The sequence below is a fragment of the Euleptes europaea genome, chromosome 16 (assembly GCF_029931775.1).
Source record: "Euleptes europaea isolate rEulEur1 chromosome 16, rEulEur1.hap1, whole genome shotgun sequence".
Taxonomy (NCBI): Eukaryota; Metazoa; Chordata; class Lepidosauria; order Squamata; family Sphaerodactylidae; genus Euleptes; species Euleptes europaea.
In genome coordinates, this window is record NC_079327.1 from 4,826,201 (window position 1) to 4,848,551 (window position 22,351).

General features: G+C 43.5%; 1 protein-coding gene and 1 non-coding gene across 3 annotated transcripts in view; both read right to left on the reverse strand.

Moving 5' to 3' along the window:
- Positions 1 to 22,351, reverse strand: part of DIAPH3 (diaphanous related formin 3) — a 98,170-nt gene that overhangs the window by 17,796 nt on the left and 58,023 nt on the right. The gene's annotated exons all lie outside the window — the stretch shown is intronic.
- TRNAF-GAA (transfer RNA phenylalanine (anticodon GAA)) lies at positions 13,268 to 13,340 on the reverse strand. Its single transcript has one exon. It is a non-coding gene; the product is annotated as a tRNA-Phe (tRNA).

The following is a 22,351-nucleotide window of genomic DNA, read 5'->3' on the forward strand; positions in this document are numbered from 1 at the left end:
AACTGCTTCCGGTCTTACTCCTGAGTGCCAAATGTAAATGCTAGTATGGACGAGCTTGAGTCAACACCATGTTTAACAGCGGGAGGGCACCTTGGCCATCTGGGCATGGAAGTAGGGGTCACTGGGGGTGTGGGGGGGAGGTAGTTGTGAATTTCCTGCATTGTGCAGGGGTTTGGACTAGATGACCCTGGTGGTCCCTTTCAACTTTATGATTCTATGATTCTGGGCTATATTAGTCTCCCATACAGAGTGTGCATGCTAGTACCAAACTTGAAAATTTTTATACCCTACATACATACCTGGGCTTTTATAATTCTGCCTACATATTGTGATAAGTTTGTATATTGCTTGTGTGTGCACTATGTGGGTTTTTATCTGACCGCTGATGAAGGCCAGTTGGCCAAAACGCGTATGGTGTGTGGTTAAAGTTTATCAACCTACTAGTTGCTATTGAGCCTTGTTTTATCATTTTTTATGTTTTTAACCTGGATATAAATGCCTTAAAATAAATATATTTCCATATAACATTATTTTATCTTTCTACGCCCAACCTTGGGTACCCAGTTCTTGATTTTTCAGACTGGGTCTCCCCTGCCCCCCCCTTTCTTGTTTATTGAAAAGGCAGATCTAACCACCTGCGCCTTTATTGCCCCACTCATTAGTCCAAAATGAACAGGCACACTGAACGAGGACGTCACTATGTACCGTTGGGGACCGTTAAATATATTCTTAACCGAAAATCAAGCAATGACAATTCTGAGCTGCTTGGGAAAAGAGGGTAAAAACAATATATAAATGTTGTGTATACATTTGAAAGCCAAACCAACCCTCAGGCGAAGCAAGAAAACGTTTTTAAAAGGTAGCAAGATTCTTGTAGTGCTTAGATCACTGCTCCTGCCACATGGTAAAGCAGAAGCACCACTGAGCAAAGAAGAAACAGAAACCTTTCAAAACTAGTCCTTTGTGTGGCCAATTCACAACTACCTCCCTCCCCCCCCCACACGCACACAGTGGCCCCTACTCCATACCCAAAAGATGGCCAAGATGCCCTCCCTCTCATGATCTACTGTCATAGAATCAGCATTGCTGACAGATGGCCATCTAGCCTCTGCTTAAAAACCTCCAGGGAAGGAGAGCTTACCACCACCCAAGGAAGCCTGTTCCACTGAGAAACTGCTCTGTTAGAAAATTCTTCCTTTCTCATATACAAATTTCCCAGCTATATTTAACAACGCCAACAGGTACACAAAACATTTTTGAGCAGCAGTAAATACCAAGGCACATTCCGATGAGTGTGTGATCTTGGAGCCCTCTGGAACCCCGACCCACGATTAAGCATGACACCTTCCTATTTTTAGAAACACAGCTTCGTTTTCATAAGCTGGACAATTCTTAAATCAGTTAATGAGATTGGGGAAAGGGCATTACAGCTCAGGGTACCTCCTGCTTACTCAACACTCACCAGCATATTTCGGCTCTAGGAATGGAAGATATTTGATTGGAAATCACTAATACCTGTTTGTCTTTAGCTCAGCTTTAATTTTTATTCTCATTTTCTCCTTCTCCCACACTATGATTGCCTTGCACATTCCCCTTTTGGTCAGATTCTAGGGAACTGAATCAGACCAGAATGTAGGCCAAGTTGCCATACAATACATCCGAGACAAAATTCTTTTTGAAAACCCTTCAGTGGGATTTAATGCCAATGGTAGCTCTTTTTGGGGGGAGTTTTTTTTTTTTTAAAGCCAGTCTCTTGCCTTTTTAAATTTGTCAGTTTGATACAATATCACTTCTGAATAGTTAAAATGCAGAGGCAAAAAAGTGGAAGTAATCATTTTCTTTTGTAGTCTAATATTTATGGTATATTGATAATGATGGAATTAAAAACTTTGTTTCTAATGCTACCTATTTTATGAGGGATCATTTTCAATTCAAAGTCATTTGCTTTTATGTACAACTCTTTTTTGAGGGGGGGTCACCTTACATTTAGGGTCATTTGCTTTTATGTATAACCTCCTCCTTTTTATGGGGGTCATCTTACATTCAAGGTTGTGCTCTTTACCAGTATATATGGTAGATGATACTCTAGAGCAGGGGTGGGGAACATCAAGCCCAGGGGCCATATAAGGTCTGCAAAATTATTTGGTCTGGCCCATTGTGGGTCCTGGCAGATCTCTAGCTCAGAAGGATCTAAGACTGGCAATTCACCCCCTCCCGCTGACAGGAATAGCTTCTATTCAAGGCGGATGTAAGTTTGTTTTGCGGAGAAAAGGAACCTTTTTTCCCCCTTGCAGAAGAGTCGTTAGCTATGGAGCTGCTAGGACTGCCCAAGAAACTGTGTTAACCCTTTCCCACCTGGGCCGTGGAGAAAAGTATTCCCTCTGTGTTACAAGAGGGCTGGGGGCGGAAGTGGCGACAATGTAGGGGTTAAAGGGGCAGGGCCATAATGTTTTGGGGCGAGGTCTTAGCCAGTGTGTCCTCATTTCATCCCTGCAGGTGGAGATAGCAGGAGCTGTCTGAAGAACCCGGCCCCGACCATGCGGAGCAGGAGCAACTTCGGCATGTGGCTGGATGGCTATGCCCAGCTGGTGCAACAGACCATTCTGCGCCACCTGGTGGGCGAGTGCACCACTAGTTGGATGCCTGCCTGCTTGTCCGTGCCAGGGGGGTCATCTGGGCAGCTGCCTGCTTGGAGCTTGGTCGGTACCCCCTCTCCCTTCTGGTTTCTTCCCCTCTAAGTCCTGCAAAAGATGAGTAGGCGGATATAAGTTTGTTTTGTAGACAAAAGGAACCTTCTTTTCCCCTTGCAGAAGTCATTAGCTATGGGGCTGCTAGGACCGCCCAAGAAACTGTGTTAACCCTTTCCCACCTGGGCTGTGGAGAAACGTATTTCCTTTGTACTACAAGAGGGCTGGGGGTGGAAGAGTCCTGCAAAAGACGCATTGGGCAGGAAAGTGCCAGATCGGGGCATTACTGGACCAGGCTCCTTCGCCTACAAACCCCAAGTGGCATGTCGCTCACTCTGTCTTGTGTTTGCTGCCCTGCCTGAATCTCTTGGGTCCAGCTGGGGACGGCAGAGCTCAAAAGCGAGTCGCTCTACGTGGCAGACACTCGGAACTGTCTCCGGTTGTGCCTCTTGGCTAAACGTTTGACCAAATATAGCAGGCTAGTTTTTAACTTGATAATTTTGTATGGCCCGCAAATGATGTTATAAATATCCAAATGGCCCTTAGCAGAAAAAAGGTTCCCCACCTCTTGCCTAGACACTTATCAGTTGTCCTGACCCTCTGGTGGTTACAGCTGCTATTGCAGCCATGGAAAACCCTTTCATTTGCAGCCTTACAATAATCCTGCCCACTTTCTCAAAAACTCAGTGGGCACCAGGGGAAGTAGCAGTAGAAGAGGCCTTGGTATTGGCACAAGAGATGGCTCTGGAATAAGTATACATGAGGTAATGAAGAAACCCTCATCTGGCTGTACCTGTCTTCATTTTGCAGACCTCTACACACTTATGCAAAAGGAAAAACCGCTTCTCCTGCCTTCTTTGCTTTGGATGAGCACTTCTCTCATGACTCCAGGGGAGGGGCTGTGGCTCAATGATAGAGCATCTATTTGGCATGCAGAAGGTCCCGGGTTCAATCCCTGGCATCTCCAGTTAAAGGGACTAGGCGGGTAGGTGATGAAAAAGACCACTGCCTGAGACCCTAGAGTCGCTGCCAGTCTGAGTAGGAAATACTAACTTTGATGGACCAATGGTCTGATTCAGTATAAGGCAGCTTCATGTGACGTTTTCACCCTGAGCTATTTCTTTTAATAAGGACAGTCGGCTATTGAAGCAATGTTTTTTTCCCATTTGCAGAGCCAATCAGAACTCTCCTTTAAGAGGGGAGTGGACATGTTCACAGATGAGAGGTCTATTTACCTAAAGCCTTCAAAACAGTATTAAAAGTAACACTCAACAGTATTTCAAAGGTGCATTAATCTTAAAAACAAACAAGCAAAAAACAATCCTGCTTTTTAAACATTCTTGGTATTAATTTTAAACAAGGTCAGGTACTCAACAAAATGAGAGGTTTAAATACATCTCAAAACCAATATGTACGAATTTACACACCAAAAGCTACTGATTCTAGAAATTAAAGCAAATTTTTATCACTTTAAGTAATAACCACGTGTTTAATGTGTTGAACTCCAACCGAACAGAAGCAATTCACAATTAAAATGTGTTTAATCAATGTAATATGGCAAGCATCTTTAGCTATCCCACAGCAAAGCCAAGAATGACACGTACCCTGTAGATATTTTGCAAAAGCTGGCAGGATTAACTGTGCCGCAATGTCTTATCACTACTTATTCTCCTCATAAAGGGAGTTATTTATCATCGTTTACAACAAACAAATATGGTATACATTTTGATGCAAAACCAGAAAGGCTCAACCTGGCATGCAGTCGCTGTTTGCCAGCCACATTTTTTCCTAATGAATTGCCCCCGTTGCTCTGCATCTCTCTGATTACAGTCAACAGCTTTCATTAGTCATTGCAAATAAGGCTTCGTGCCACCTTATTTACATCCCTATTGCAAATAATTAGAATTTCATGTTCTAATCATGCAAGAAAACGTCTGAACTTGCCGAAAAGGCCATTCGACATCGTTCAGTTCTTGATTTTACCCAGAAAAACATGGGGGGGGGGCAGGAGAGAATTCAGCAAGGGTTAGAAATGTAGCGCCATCATTCTGGAATACATCGAATTCTTGCCAGACACAAGATCCTGCCAACTGTTCAATTAGAAATTTCAAAATCAACTGCTTCAGCTGTAGAACCATCACCGACGGAGGTGGACAAGAATGGAATAATTTGTTATTCAAAAGTTAGTTCATTTAAATTTCCATGAATACTGCTTGAAAATGCAGGATGTGGTTGAGCCAGTTGGCAATAGTGACCACAATGGCATCAAATTTAATTTATGTGTATGCGGGAAAGTGCTTGGGGGGTCTCACACAATTACATTTGGCTTTACAAGAGGGGACTTCTCTAAAATGAGGAAACTGGTAAAACGAAAGGAGGGTTAAATCGCTGGAAGAGGCTTGGGGTGTACTCTAGTCCTGAATACTAGAAGTTCAGCTAGATTGTATACCGCAAGTCAGAAAAGGTAGTATAAAGTCCAAGAAGTCACCGCCATGGCTAAGATAAAGGAAGTTATTAGAGGGAAAATGGCTTCCTTCTGAAACTAGAAGGACTGCCCAAACGAGGCAAGCGCAAACCTGCACAAAGATTTAAAAGGTGCATCCACCCATTTACTACTTTGTAATCGGTTGTTCATAGCAATATTTTCTTCTGTTTTTGTGAACAATTATCAACAAAATAAAGAAAAGAGCAAATTAAAAAAAAGAAAATGCGAGCAAACAGAGATGCAAAAAAGAAAAAAAAAGATTTTGAGGGACATATCACTAAACACATCAAGACCAACAAGAAATTATTTCAGTACATTAGGAGCAGGAAACCAGCTAGGGAAGTGGTTGAACCATTGGATGACAATGGGAGTAAAGGAACAATAAGGGAGGATAAAGTGATCGCTGAGAAACTAAATGCATTCTTCACATCTGTCTTCCCTGTTGAAGATATAGGGCAGATTCCTTGTCCTGAACAGAGGTTTTGGGAAGGGGAGAATGGGACTTGCAAGTTCTGAGTTTAAGCCTGAAATATAAAATGTTACCCTTCCATGGATGGGAAACCAACGAAGGAAATCCAGGGTTGCTACATAGAGACAGGCAATGGCAAGCCACCTCTGTTGGTCATTTGCTTTGAAAACCCTAAGGGGTCGCCCTTAGTTGGGTACAATTTGACAGCACTTACCACCACCATTCCTCCTAGCACTCTACTCGGCACAAATAGGCCTGCACTTTTCCCCTCATAACAACCCTATTAGAAGAAGGGTTGGTTTTCATGTGCTGACTTTCTCTACCACTTAAAGGAGACTCAAGCCAGCTTACAATCACCTTCCCTTCCCCTCCTTACAACAGACGCCCTGTGAGGTAGGTGGGACTGAGTGTGACTTGCCCAAGGTCACCCAGCTGGCTTTGTGTGTAGGAGCGGGGAAACAAATCCAGTTCACCAGATTAGCCTCCGCCGCTCATGCGGAGGAATGGGGAATCAAACCTGGTTCTCCAGATCAGATTCCACCGTTCTTAACCACACCACACCGTGCTCTCTCAGCACAGTTGGCCAAATTTTATGGTTGAGGAGAGATTTTAACCTCACTTGAAATCCAACCCACCAGTGACTGCACAACACTGATAAGTGGGTGTGCATTATGTTAAGCCTAGAGAAGGCACTTTTCTTGAGGATTCAGTCTGAGCGTTAACTGAAAAAATAATTTAAAGCATCAATGTAGTTAATTAAGTACTAGACGGGCTATGACAGTTACCACATACACATAAACTGTAATCTTCCATACCAGCCATACATTTATCCCATCTCCACAGAATAAAACAGGTGCCTCTTCCTAGGCCAACATTATCAAATGCCAAACTCGGAAATAAAAATTATACGTGGTTGAACTTGTAATCAAAGATGATCAGTCATTACCAACATACACATGTCAAACAGATTGGTTTAGTTTTTAATTTAAAAAGTGATATAGTGCACTTTCTCCTTTACAGAACTCCAGGAAGTTGACATTTATCATAGGGCCTCTTTTAGAGCTTCTGACTGGATAATTGTGAATTACATATCCGGGTGATTATGTTTACACGTGTATTTGCTTGCAAAAAAACAGTAATGGAAACTAAATTTCCAACATGATACTTTATCTACCCCAATTTTGAAAGGAAGCAGGGCATGGTGGCTACAGCAAACCACAGGAAACCTGTGTGTGAAGTGTACCTCAGATTACACCCCACTGAATGGTCCCCCATAAAAGAGGCAGTGGTGGAAAGTGCCAACAAGTCGCATTCGACTTAGGGCAACCCCTAGTGGTGTTTTCTAGGCAACAGATGGACAGAGGTGGTTTGCCATTGCCTGCCTCTGTGAAGAGACCCTGGACTTCCTTGGAGGTCTCCCATCCAAGTACTAACCAGGGCCGACTCAGCTTAGCTTCTGAGATCCAATGAGATCAGGCTAGCCTGGGCCATTTGGGACAGGGCCATCAAAAAGAGATTCCTGGATATAGCAAATTGGCAAGCCAGGGAGAAGACTGCATGAATCATCTGCCTGACATCTAGTTGTCTGTGTAGCAGGAATTTTTTTCGTAAGGAGAACTTTCAATTGTATGAGCCTCTTGTCTGCAGACTAAGATGACTCATCTTTATCGAGCTAATGAAAATGTGGCCTGTTTTATTCCCACTGTCCAGCATCTCTGGATTGTACAATGGGCATACGTGGCCAGCCACATGTCTTTTTGTTTTCTGATAATATAACAGTAATGGAGTTAAAAGGGGGGAGGGGGACACACAAGTTCATACCCCTCTTCTTGGGGCCAATAATAGCCCCAAGTCAAATCAACAGGTAAAGTGACAAATCTGTAATGCTTGCAAATCAAGATGTAATTATGCACATGAAGAAAATATTTACAGAAGGTTGCACCCCAAATTGTACTCTTATATCAATAAACAAAGGTACAAAGGCTGAATTATGCTGTTGGATGAACAGCAAGGAAAAAAAATCACACAACTCTCTCTACCTCTATACACACGCGCGCACACATTCATTCTAGTAATGGCTATCTAGGAGAAATGAGTTGGGACACACGGAATGCTAAGTTGCAAAAGCATTAGTGATAAACATATTAATCATGAATCCATCACCTCATCCAGATCCTTCCAGTGCTGACATACGGGAGCAAAGCATTGCAGGAAAGAATTCATGGTTTATTTTTGTATTCGACATATCAATTGTTCTCAACAAGGCCATTTCTGAATATGGCCACTCCCCAATTATGTATTGCCAATAGAACTGAAGTAGAATGTATACCATTCCGATATTAGTACAGTAGTTGCAGCACCAGAAAAGATTGCTAGAGATAGAATACTACGATGGGACGTGCCATTTTTACAAGCGAGAATCTTTTGATTGCTCGTACTCGGCGTAAATTTGTTCGGTATGTTATAAAACCAGACGGTGTAAAAGAAGGATGCAAGAAATGTGACCTTTACTGTAAATAAATCTTAATTTGTTACTATTAGGTGGGGAAAGTTTTACTGAAGCCCTGGTCTTACGTGCCAGAAGAAAAGTCCCCTGTTAAGTATTCATTTTATGGAAATGACATTTACATGCTGCCCTGTAAAATGAAGGGGAAAAGTCTAAAGAATCATTAGCATTGCGTGTCTCTCATGCTTCTTTAACACACAGCCAAATATGTTATCATCCACAAAGCCAAATATGTTATCATCCAGCGTGGTGTGGTGGTTAAGAGTGGTGGACTCCAATCTGTAGAACCAGGTTTGATTCCCCACTCCTCCATGTGAGTGGCGGAGGCTAATCTGGTGAACTGGATTTGTTTCCCCACTCCTACACACAAAGCCAGCTGGGTGACCTTGGGCAAGTTACAGCTCTGTTAGAACTCTCTCAGACCCACCTACCTCACAGGGTGTCTGTTGTGGGGAGTGGAAGGGAAGGAGATTGTAAGCTAGTTTGATTCTTCCTTAAGTGGTTGAGAAAGTTGGCATATAAAAACCAACTCTTCTTCTTCGTCTTTGCACCTTTCTTCTCTTGTCTGCTCTTAAGTGCCCATCCTGCTACAGAAAGTACGATAGGCAGAAAGATGACCAACCGTATCTGTGTCAGATTGGCAAGAGCCATCTGGATGATGCCAAGCGTCCTACATCTTGGTCCATGCCACCAGATAGATTGGTCACAGGAGAGAGACGTTTGTCGGCACTCTGCTAAAGGCCAGCACCATCACTGCAAATAGAGCCAGGGATCGGTCTTCCAGTTTATAACAACCCAGCAGAAAAAATGATATGAAGGGCCAGCAGACACCACACTGGCTTTTCAGTTTGAGCAAGTTATCTGCACATGCACAGCCCAAGCTTGCCCCGTGGACTACTCAGGAGTAAAAGGCCTGCGAGAAGAGCACTTTTTCATCTCTGCCTTCTTTCTCCGACAGCCAGATGTACGCCGGAACCCTATTGTGTTCAACTGTTAAAATTCTTCAACCAGAACCATTTAGATCAAGAGTTTTCCAACATGTCATAACCAAGAACTAACTTCCACTCCAACAAAACTTGCTATTCTAAAGAGTCCTTTTCCTCTGTTTTTGGTCTTCTCTCTTTCGTGTTCGACTCTGTCCTTCTCAAACTAAAGCAAATAGGAAAACTAAAGTGATGGTCACATTAGTATGATCTACTGGGAACTGAATGGGTCACAATGCATCAGTCTTTTTTACAAATGTCTTGCTTTTTAGCCAAGAAACAGGTCCCAACAACTTCAGTGACGAATTCTCTCATTACATGAAGAAAGTCAAAAGGTTTGTGGGAAGTTTCAAATCAAAGTACTTAATAGTCTAATAAATGTCAAGTTCTAAGATCTTCCTACAGCAGAAAACCCTAAAATGCTTTTTAAAGTGTTAAATAGTTATAAAAAATTAATATACATTTTGAACGAACTTCCTTTATAGTTATAATGATATTCCATCCTAAAGCTTTGAAAATACTGACAAAAACTTCAAAAACAGCTATATTTTTTAATATTCCGTTTCTAGATGGACAGCTATATGAACAGGGCATTTAAAAGCGCTCTCCTACAGGGAATTCTCAATGCCTCAATCCCCAGTCCCCTGCTCAACCCAGGACGCAGCAAATTCACTTACTAAACAGAAGAGGTTTCTTTCATTTAGATAATTATCTCTTTCTTTAGATAGCACAGGCTTTTATTTCTTTGGATGTTAAGGTATTTTTAATTGAAATTTAGATGTCTTTTAAAGTACTTACACTTGCATATTAATATATAATAATGCAAAACAAAAAATGATTGAAGTCTGTATTTCCCTCCTTGTACCCCAATTAACAGTATATTGCTTATGATGCACCAGTGGGAAAAGCAGAAGGATAGGCAAATGTAAATAAATCTCCCTGGGCTTGTAAAGTGCTCATCACTGAAAAAGGCTTTCATAAACTCTGGGTAACAACCAGAGAGACTTAAAAACAAAAATAAAATAAGAATCTTTTCTCTGTGCCAAAGCCATTGAAAAATAATAAGAGCTCTTGATTTATCTTAAAGACGAAGCTATAAAGGCAACCTCAACCTTAGGGTGGATCCATCTGAATCCATTTGTTCGCCACTACTTCTTATAAATTTAGTATCTTCAGCATGTGAAGCAAGTTGATTTTCTCCAAGTAAGAGGGCAGAAGGGGTTGAACGAACGAGGGAAGAAACAAATCTTTGATGGCTTTTGTAGTAATATGGTTGTGAAACATAAATTGATGTCCTTGTCGAGTAGAACCTAAATAAAAAACTAAGGTAATTTTTCTGATACAAAAACTACCTAAAGTGCTTTGCCTATTTGTCCACAAATGGTATTCCGATCCCATATAAAGGTAAAAAGATCCCATGAAAGGTAAAAAGGAGACGCTGAAATATTTTACAACCATAAGAAAGGGCCATGAACTCAAAGAAACTCTTGCTTTGCCTATAAAATTAGCCAGATGTTATATATTGAATGCAGACTTGGTAGAAGAAACTAAACTGTGCTTCAAGCAGAAAAGAAGTCCCTCCAACATTTACCTACTTGCCCACAAGTAATTTTGATATTAAATACTGGAGGTAAGGAGTGCCTTTATATTCCTTCTTCATAATGCACTAATCACTTTGTACAGAGGGCGAAACCTATCTAGCCTATCAAACAAAATAAAGTACAAAGCTTATTCTTCAGCTATAGCCCATCTTCAAGCAGCGGATTGTCCCATGCAAGAAATCTCCAAAACAGCCCAACATGGACAAGTCCAACTGAATAGCAGCAACCCCTGTAATTGGTACAAGTTAACAAATATGCTTGATGATAATCAACTAAGATCAGGAAAACCAAAATACTCCTTCATGACACAGGAGTTGAGTCCTCTTTAAAGAAATCAGTTTGGATTTGAAGACGGTTAACCACGCAAGTCGAAGAAGCCATAATACAGGCTTCTTTTTAAATGAAATATCTGCCCCGTTGAAGGGAACGGAAAGGAGCACGGGATCTCATTGGTGCCTGACCATTTGGGGGGGGGGGCATAGGGCATGGAGTGCCCTTGATAGCAGCCCTCCTGGCACTGCCTCTTTCTTTGAGGAGAAAGGTCACCTCTGCTAGAGCGGGTCTTCTCCCATGGCTTGGGGGCTTCTACAAAATGGTAAAAAGGGAGAAGGGAGAGACAAGCCACACGTAAAAACAAACAAAAACAAACCGGAATTGCCACACTCTGCTAAGAGTTAAGACCCACTAATCTTGGGATCAGGAGGCGCTGCGGCCTCTGCCTGCGTACAGAGTGTGCACTTAATCCTGAAGTGTTAAGTCTGCTCTACCCTGAAACCCACGCCAGAAGAATCACTCCAACTGTTGAGAGCCGGCTAAGGGCTCTAGCAAACACAGAGAGGAGATGGCTCTCGCCTAGAAAGCTTTACGTATACAATGTGATGAGAAGGAAGAGAGTGCCAGGCATTGGTAAGTGAACCGCAGGGAAGGAAGAATGAAAAATCCGATGAAGAACTTCCTAACACCCCCCACCCCGGTTCCTTGCCTTGTTAAACACTTTTTAAGGTCTTGAGAAAGAAGAAGAGTTGGTTTCTATATGCCGACTTTCTCTACCACTTAAGGAAGAGTCAAACCGACTTACAATCACCTTCCTCTCCCCAGAACAGACACCCTGTGAGGTAGGTGGGACTGAGAGAGCTGTGACTAGCCCAAGGTCACCCAGCTGCTCTTATGTGGAGTGGGGAAACCAACCTGGTTCACCAGATTAGCATCTGCCACTCATGTGGAGGAGTGGGGGATCAAACCCGGTTCTCCAGATCAGAGTCCACAGCTCCACAACGCTGCTCTTAACAGCTATACCATGCCGGCTCTCAATTCCCCCCTTTTAAACAGTCTGACACATAAGGTGTGGCAGGCTCTTTCAGCTATTTTTCTGGGATTCAAACGGGCCTCTACTCATATATCTGATCTGTCCTGCACTCTCGCTACTCTACTAACCAGCTCCCCACCACCTTCCCAGTGGCATCTAATGTTGTAAGGCAGGCTGATCATGAAAGGAAATCGCAGCAGAAAACTCAGAAATGCTCCCAGGGTTGTCTGGATCCAGAGGGAATAGCTTGGCTGGGGAAAATAAGCTTAGGAGTGCACAGAGATGTGAAGCAGTCGAAGGGGCTGAAACCTCTACTGAGATTCTCCTCACACTCCTCACAGTCATGCTAGGAAACGTTGAGGGCAGCAGGAAAAGAGGAAGACCCAACAAGAGATGGATTGACTCAATAAAGGAAGCCACAGCCCTCAATTTGCAAGACTTGAGCAAGGCTGTCAAAGACAGGACATTTTTGGAGGACACTGATTCATAAGGTCACCATGAGTTGGAAGCGACTTGACGGCACTTAACACACACACACACACACACACAAAGATGTGTGACTCCATGCTAAGAGGCTATGTGCATAGAAAACCCAGTGCATGGGGGATACAAAACATTTTAATTGAAATAAAACCAGATAGACATTATGCAGACAGACAGTACGCACACACACTACTCTCAAAGATCAAAGAAGCTTTAAATATTACATTCAAACTTTGTAAAAAAAAATTCACTGCTCTGCAATATGCATGTGACAAAATGGGCTAAGGCACACAAAAGCTGGTACTTTTCAGCCTTTAAGGTGTCCCGTGGCTTCACCGTTTCATATCAGGTACACAAAAGGGTGCTGTAATCTCTGCATGTAATTAAAAAGAAATAATTACGGGGACAACATATTTAAGCAAGGCGCTTCATTTTAAAACCTGCATACATGTTAGATGGCCACGCTATCTGAAATTCCTTAAATTGGGTCCTTATACCTGCTAGCCAGCTAGTACGTACCTTATACTAAATCAGATCCTTGATTCATCAAAGTCAGCATTGTCTACTCAGACCTCCAGTGGCTCTCTGGGGTCTCAGGTAGGGGTCTTCCACATCACCTACTTGCCTAGTCCCTTTAACTGGAGATGCCGGGGATTGAACCTGGGTCCTTCTGCATGCCAAGCAGATGCTCTGCCACTGAGCCACAATCCCTCCCCAAAAACTTAGGAGGGTAAAGAAAATACTTCCTGCCGAAACCCGGGATCGAACCAGGGACCTTTAGATCTTCAGTCTAATGCTCCCCCAACTGAGCTATTTCGGCGACTGGATTCTAGACCTCCATTACTTTTGAATATGTAGTAAATGTATCAAATGCTACCATATCAGAGAAGCCAAATTGTTTCAGAATCAGCGATACAAAGAGTCATCATGGGCTGGCAGACAAAGATTCTTCCCGGGAGGGGGGGGTGGAGGAGGAGGAGGAAAAAGAAGAGTTGGTTTTTATATGCCAAATTTCTCTACCACTTAAGGAAGAATCAAACTGGCTTACAATCACCTTCCCTTCCCCTCCCCACAAGATACCATGTGAGGTAGGTGGGACTGAGAGAGCTCTAAGAGAGCTGTGACTAGCCCAAGGTCACCCAGCTAGCCTTATGCGTAGGAGATGGAAACCAAACCGGTTCACCAGATTAGCCTCTGCTGTTCATATGGAGGAGTGAGGAATCAAATCCGGTTCTCCAGATCAGAGTCTACCGCTCCAAACCACCACTCTTCACCATTACACCATGCGAGACTCAACCCAATCATCATATGAAAGCAAAGCACATCACTTGCCAAATTTCAGGGATCTGCCTGCAAATGAAAATGAGTTTATCGGCATCAGATAATAAGTGTAAAGTGTAAATATTTGCCAGGAACTTATTCCGAGGCTCAGTGTAGAGAGGACAGGCCAAGATGTAATGGAATCTAGACATTAGGAAGAATCTTCTAACAGTTAGAGCGGTTCCTCAGTGGAACAGGCTTCCTCGGGAGGTGGTGAGCGCTCCTTCCCTGGAGGTTTTTAAGAAGAGGCTAGATGGCCATCTGTCAGCAATGCTGATTCTATGACCTTAGGCAGATCATGAGAGGGAGGGCACCTTGGCCATTTTCTGGGCATGGAGTATGGGTCACTGGAGGTGGGGGGAAAGTATTTTGGAATTTCCTGCATTGTGCAGGGGGTTGGACTAGATGACCCTAGTGGTCCCTTCCAACTCTATGATTCTATGGAGTAGATCTTCCACTGAGCTACCGCATATACAGATAAGTTGAGCCCAGGTTGTTTAAAAAAAAAATGACTGGCAAGAAGCTCTAGGGACACAGTTTGAAATCACAACAAAGCGGAACATTATATGTCTGATACCCCCTCCCATCAAAAATTTCTCTTCTGAAAATTACCACACTAGGGAGGAGGGTGGATCAGAACCCTTCTCTGTGAATTGCTAGCGTTCCACAGGTGGTGCACTGTTTGAATGAGGAGTCACTCCCATAATGCAGTTTGTTCATTCTGAAGTACTACAGAACCAAATGATCCAAGGCCGTCCATACAACTATTAGTTTTGTGTGTGTGTGTGTGTGTGTGTGTGTGTGGGAGATCATCTAGATCAAAGCTTCTTAAACTGTGGGTCACAACCCCATATAGGGTGGTGTAACTGAATGTGGCAACAGTATGCAAATTAGTATGCACATTTGCTTTCATTGTTAATAAATGGTGACATTATATGAAGCCACAGCCCTCAATCTGCAAGATCTGAGCAAGGCTGTCAAAGACAGGACATTTTGGAGGACTTTGATTCATAGGGCCGCCATGAGTCGGAAGCTTAACATACAACTGAATGTGGGGGTCGCAAAAAATTTGGCAACAGTATGCAAATTAGTATGCAAATTTGCTTTTGTTAATAAATGGTAAAATTATACGAATACTAAATAATTGTTTTAAAAGACGTTTCTTTGTGATTTATTATCAGTAAATATTTGATTTGTAGACCTATTGTATATACCTATATAACTTAGGGTCGCATAAAACTTTCATGGGCAAAAAGGGGTCGCAAGTAGAAAAAGTTTAAGAAGCCCTGATCTAGATGTCTATAGATTTCTCGCTGACTAGTGTGGAAGTCTGCGTGTAACAAGGTACACTAAAGATCAGTAAATTGCTGCCCTAGACATACTTTATATGACCTCCCTCTTTATACCAGAAGTTTCTTTTGCTCCTGGAGAGTACCTAAGCAACTGTCAGAAACAGAGGACAGAGTGATAAATGATTCTTTATATTCACATTACTGATTTGCCAGTTGAGCAGTCTACTCATGACATGGACAGCCTGCTACTCGAGCAGTTTTCAGGCAGTTCATTTCTTCATATTATTTAGCCAGCATACACTTGTGACAAACCTAGCGAGAGAGTTCTCGAAAGTCGTTTTTAAAATGCCGGGATCACACCTGACCATTAGCTCTGATCCAAAGGCACGTGCCTTCTTAGAAATCGCCGAGCAACGCTGCATAGGCTCATTCTGAAGCCTGTACTCAAAAATTGCATACCGACACTGAAAAATGAAATGGTTTTTGATGAGCAGTTGCAGGATATGATCAACTGCATCCTAACTTGCAGAACAAGAATCGAAGAACGAAACCTCCAAGATTTAACTACTGAAAAGGTAGGGCTGAGAAAGAACACTTTTGAGCGGCACCTATCATCACCGACACAGTCTTAGAAGATGACATGGAAAATACCAGTCTGGTGAAGCATTTATTCTCTAGAGCCAGCAAGGTATAGTGGTTAGGAGCAGCAGACTCTAATCTGGAGAACCGGGTTTGATTCCCAACTCCTCCCCATGAGCGATGGACTCTAATCTGGTGAACCAAATTGGTTTCCCCACTCCCACACATGAAGCCAGCTGGGTGACCTTGGGCTAGTCACAGTTCTCTCTGAACTCCTAACTCACAAGGTGTCTGTTGTGGGGAGGGGAAGGGAAAGCAACTGTAAACTGGTTTTTATTCTCCTTTTAAAAAGGTAGAGAAAGTCGGCATACGAAAGCCAACTCTTCTTCTTCCCCTTGTTATGATGAGGCTTACTCACCCTGTGGAGTCCTCCTCCACCCAAGCCTCAGTGCCAAAGTGATCTCCGTATCATCAGGATTTGAACCCCCTCTCTCGACCAACAGCTGCCTCCTTTCCAAGAGGTTGGACCGCCTGCCTTTCTGTTCGCAGGGCAATGCTGCGCTCAAAACGTCATTTACAGCCAAGCATCCCATGGCCTTTGGCGCCGATGCTTTTGGGGGTACTCAGTAGCAACTCCGGCTGCTCGGTAACTGTGCTAACTCGAGGAAGACGCGGAAGATAACAACAAACGGCTCCGATTAGCATTCACCCTGCTCCTGCAAGAGAGTGCCATCGCTATGGCAACTGGAGTTGCCCGGACGACACAGGGGCTTTGGTTTCTGCTGCATACCACATAATCACTACTAAACAGAATAGCCATGATTCTGGCCCACGTATATGCCCACTGGCGCTTTAGCATGTTTGCTTTTATTTTGCAAGATTAATTAAGAAATTGTGTCATTATTTCCCACACACACACCCGGTGCTTCTAAGCGTAATTAAGTAAGAAATATTTGAAACGGCTCTATTCGGGGCTTTTCCTTTATGCGGCAATTTAGACAGACGGACGCACGCGCACATCTGGAATGCAGCCAGAACGCCAAACAGGAGTTCCATCCAAATATGCTAATTTGTTACAGGTGGCTAATATTTTATAGGAACTGATGTAGGGAGGAGTAAAAAGGGTTTACTCTGCAGTAACCAAGCTGGCTCAACACTAGTGTAACGGCCTTCTGTAATGGTGGGCTGCAGCCTGCTTGGAGAACCAAGATAAGAGGAGAATAATTTAATTAAACTGTTGATGCGAAAGTAATTTAGGTTTACAGAGAATATTTTAATCAGGAACAGAGGTGGGAAAATGATCATTTGTGCCTGACCTCCCCCACAAAAAAACCCCTCTAGATCCATTAAGTAAAACTGATGCAACCTGTGTTTTGCTGCTAATGATGCTCTTAGGCCAACAGGATTCTAAGAAATTCTTGAACTTCAAGCAGCATCTCGCAATTGTTTTCCTATAAGCCCGGCTTCCCCAACATGGTGTTTTCAGAAAGTGGGTGGGGCCAGGTGGGGCTTTTGGCCAGCAGGGCTTCCGACTGGCTGTGCAGAGTTTTAAAAAGTTGTTATGGCAGCAGCTGCCACCCCAGCACAAGGATCTTCGCTGTATGACTGATGGTAAAGCTGTGTGTATGCAAGAAAATGTTTTAAAACAATGTGCTCATTTTAAAGGCCATGCTGTTAAACAGAGCTTCTGCCTGAAATGCTGAAGAGTTACTCTTTGAGCTGATAAAGCTACAATGAACAGTTACATTTTGCAATTGGTCCCGCCTCTTGTGGCAGCCATTTTGTGGTCGCACCCGCCTTATAGCGTCAGAATTCCAGTGGTTCCCACACGCTCAAAAAGGTTGGGGACCCCCCCGCTATAAGCAATAAAACTAGGATATAAAGCCAGCAGCTTAGAGGTCAGGCCCCAACTTCAAAATGATCTCAACTTTCTACAGCCCCAACTTGGTGACCATGGATTAGACTTGAACTGAACATGGAGATGAAGGACCAGGGAAAAGCAAACAAAGGATGTTCAAGCATATGCTTAAGAGCATAAGAACATAACAAAGGCCCTGCTGGATCAGACCAAGGCCCATCAAGTCCAGCAGTCTGTTCACACCGTGGCCAACCAGGTGCCTCTAGGAAGCCCACAAACAAGACGACTGCAGCATCAGCATCCTGCCTGTGTTCCAAAGCACCTCATAGAATAGGCATGCTCCTCTGATCCTTAACTGGAAAAACGTTTAGATGCGATCTATGAAAATACTAAAGATTTTAAACCATGAACCACCCCAGGACTGAACAAGTGGGTTAAGGGCCACCAGTTCAACCAAGAGGTGTGACTACTCTAGCAGGCAAGGCAAAATTCGCATCTATCTCCCAGAAGGTGCTGACGAACTGGAAAAACGTTTAGATGAGACCAATGAAAATGCTAAAGATTTTTTAAGTCTAACTATGGTCATTTGAGAGTTACCGCCTGCCCCATCTTACAGGATCAGAGAAAACAGCCTATTTACTTTTTAAAAGAAAATGGAAATCGAGACTAGCTTGCCTCATTCAGATCATTAAACCCCAGTCCAAATGCCAAGCATTACAACAATTATGAAGCTTCTTCAGGCCAAGTTGTAATGAGGGCTATTTCACACATTACGCAGCAGTAAACCCAGAGGTGCCATCAAGTTTGCCCTCAGAGAGCAATAGTCAGTTCCAGTTCTGACAAGCATTCCTGTATAACTCATCTTTTCGAATACTCATCTTTTCATGTTCACACAAAATATTTTTAAGTGTGTGCCTCAAACAAATGTGATGAGGCAGAGAAGCAATCATCCAAGAATGCTCTTCTGAACATTTTCTGAGTTTGGACCTAGAATCATAGAGGGACTACCAAGGTCATCTAGTCCAACCCCCTGCACAATGCAGGAAATACACAACTGCCTCCCCTCCAAACCCCCAGTGACCCCTACTCCATGCCAGAAGATGGCCAAGATGCCCTCCCCCTCATGATCTGCCTAAGGTCATAGAATCAGCATTGCTGACAGATGGCCATCTAGCCTCCGCTTAAAAACCTCCAGGGAAGGAGAGCTTACCACCTCCCAAGGAAGCCTGTTCCACTGAGGAACTGCTCTAACTGTTAGAAAATTCTTCCTAATGTCTAGGCTGAAACTCTTCTGATTTCATTTCAACCCGTTGGTTCTGGTCCGACCTTCTGGGGTAACAGATAACAACTCGGCACACTCCTCTATATGACAGCCCTTCAAGTACTTGAACATGGTTATCATTTCCCCTCTCAGTCTTCTCCTCTGCAGGCTAAACATACCCAGCTCCTTCAACCTTTCTTCATGGGACTTGGTCTCCAGACCCCTCACCATCTTTGTTGCCCTCCTCTGGACACGTTCCAGCTTGTCTACATCCTTCTTAAACGGCGGTGCCCAAAACTGAACACTGAACCTGAGTATTCACACTATAGCAAAGTGATGGGCAAGTCTGAGCAGCCAGGAATAAAGAGTTTTCAATTAGAAGAAAACATTTCCGAAACATTTATAGCTTAATTTTTTGAGAGAAAGCTGCTGTAACTACATGAGCCATGACAACAATTATTTTAAACAAATTTAGGATGAAGAGTGGGGGTGGGGAGAACTTTCCCAGTTTTAAGGTAGATCCGTCAACTGAACAAGACTGTATAGTCGTTTGTCAGAAATACCTTTATGTTCAGGGCAACCAGACAACACAGAACTGCTCTATATGACCTACATGCATTTTGAACAATTTTCAACTCGAATTACAATATTAACAGACTATAATCGAGTGCTCAAGTCAGCATTCATGGTATAGCTCGTTCAAGGTTCATTTGATGGCTCAAAATTCAGCGGGCTGCCATCTTGGACAAGGTCACACCAGGTAGTCATTCACAGAGAAGACAAAAGAAAAGGTCAGCTGATGAATCTAGCTTTCAGTCTCTCACAGGCTGGGAAGCAATGCCAGTGGAGTCTGCTCCATGTCATAACAAGGCACCATGGGTATCCCGCAGTTCAGATGTAAAACGGTACACCAGCTGCCCACCGGCCAGTAGCTATAATAGGGTAGATCTACTCCTATCCTCTCATTCCCCTGAGCAAAGTCTGAAGGCTTCCTCCATCCTAAGGAGACTTCCTGCAACTTAAGTGGTTCTTCCATTAGAGGAAGAGCCACTTCCACTGGAGGATGGCTCCTTGGAGGAGCATGAGATCGACCTTATTAACAGATGGACACCAGGTTCTTTCCACATTTTTCTTAGTATCCTATCCTATGGCAGCTTTCAGTAGGTATACACTTCCAGGTGTGGCCACTAAACACACACACAACAACCCCTATTTAAGATCTAACAAAGCTCCCAAAAAGTGCTGAAGAACTTAAAGTCTAGTGAAGAATTACCGGCAAGTCTAAGGCATCTTTAAGGAAACCTTCAAATCCAAAACATGACCAGTACACCGAAAGCACAGCACTTTTGTCCACACAGTAGGCAACGAATGCGCAAACAACGCACCGAACCAGGTTCTCCAGATTAGAGTCCAGTGCTCCTAACCACACCACCACACTGGGGAGGAGGGAGGAGAGATGTGGTGTTTGCTATTTTATTTTTGAGTTTTAATTGGAAATGTTTTTAACTGTTATTGCAAGAGGCCTTGAACCATGAGGAAAGGTGGGGTGTTAATGTTTTAACAAATGCTAAATTAGTAAATAAAACTAATGAATCTTGCACCCACAATATTTTAACCATAAATTAGAGGCTGAAAATGGGTGGCAGCGAAGCATTCCAATGAGAGCTGAAGCTATGAGAACAGTCATTTTTGTACAACTGCATAGGGGCGGCCTGTCTCTGCTGCTATTTTGCATTACCTACTGTCACTCCTGAATGATTAGCGCAACAAACGCGCAACAGTTTTAATTGACATTTACTTGCAAATAAAACATAATTCAGCCTAATCAGAGGGGGGGGAAGGTGTGCCTAGAACAAGCAGACGCGAAGAATGCGCTGCCCTAAAGAGGCCATTGCCGCCATGCGCAGAACGAAGGGAAACGGGGTTAACTCAGCGGAGAGTAATTGGCTGTGTCCCGTTTTTCCGTCAGTGCCTGGCCAACAGAAAGCAGCTCCACTTAAAGCCGGGTGTAAGCCTGGAGACTGATTAGTTAGGAAGCGATTGCTAAAGGCAGTAAGAGCACAATCGGTCCCAGGAGTGTTCTCTCGCAGCCGTTTGCTCTGCCCTAAGAGACTCGGCTGGAAATCCCTTAATGCACTATGCCCTTCATTTATTTTTGCTACTAGACATTTGAGAGCGTTTAAGAATGCTGCTTTTTGAACAGTTGCCTGATGATGGATCACACCGAATTATATATTTATATACAGACCCTTATTTATTTATTTCCGCCTCACCAAGAGCAGGCAGAGGCTACCACCTACAGCACAACCGTGCAAACTCGGATATTTCAACCGAGGCCTTAACTTTTTGTTATTTAAACTCCCGAACAACCGAAATACGGCTCAAAATGATTATGCCACTTAAGTGCGCTTTATGCTCGCTATAAATATTTGATGTGCCTATTAAGGCTCGTGACAAAACGACATCAGCTGAAGGCTACGCAATTAGTCTCGAGCCGCAACAGATCCCGCACTGTTTGCATCGTGTGCAGCGTGAAGGTTATCATAAAGGCAATGTTAACACTACATTGTTTCCCCGGCTGTGCAATTATAATTACCGCTCATATATTATTCTATGTTTATACACTGAAATAAAAAATAGCGACGGCAATTATTACGCTTATCAGGCAGTATCCCGACAGCTAGGTAGAAGAGGTCTTTAAGTTTGCACAGCGTACCACGTTTCTCCTTATGCACAAGTACCAGCTAAATATTATTTTTGCTCCCTCATTTTATTGTGGGATTCATTTTTTTTTTTTAAGTTTGACTCATTTCAATACCTGTTCGCCAATTTTTAAAGCACCGGATCGTTGGGCCCAGGACCAAAACAGTGGACCGTTGGCACCCCCTGGTGTCAGAATGAGCAGAGAGCCCTACTCTCTATACAGGCAGGAAGCCACATCTTGGAAAAAATGGTGGTCTTTAACCAATAACCCACAAAGGTTCCTAAACAACCTTCTGCAAAAGCTGCTTTGGGCCCAGTTTTGCTTGCCGGAAAGGCCTTGAGGAAAGGTCTCAAAGGCCTTTGGGCCTAGCCTCAATTCTCCTGGCCAAAAACAACTATCACAGGGGAAGGGGAGAGATGACTTCCTGCTACTACCAGATGCCTGGTAGGCATCTGTTGACTCTAGCTGAGATTCCAACACAGTTCATACAGGCAGAAAGAACATCCTTTAGGAAGGCGGGATCTATTAGTAGCCTCTGCAGCCTTAGCAGGGACTACTCATTAAATTTGCAGATGACACCAAATTGGGAGGAGCAGCGAACATACCCTTGCCTCCTCGGCAAAAATTATTAAAGCATTTGTTTCATAAGAACATAAGAAAGTCCATGCTGGATCAGACTGAGGCCCATCAAGTCCAGCAGTCTGTTCACACAGTGGCCAACCAGGTGCCTCTAGGAAGCTCACAAGCAAGACGACTGCAGCAGCACCATCCTGCCTGTGCTCCACAGCACCTAAGATAATAGGCGAGTTCCTCAGAT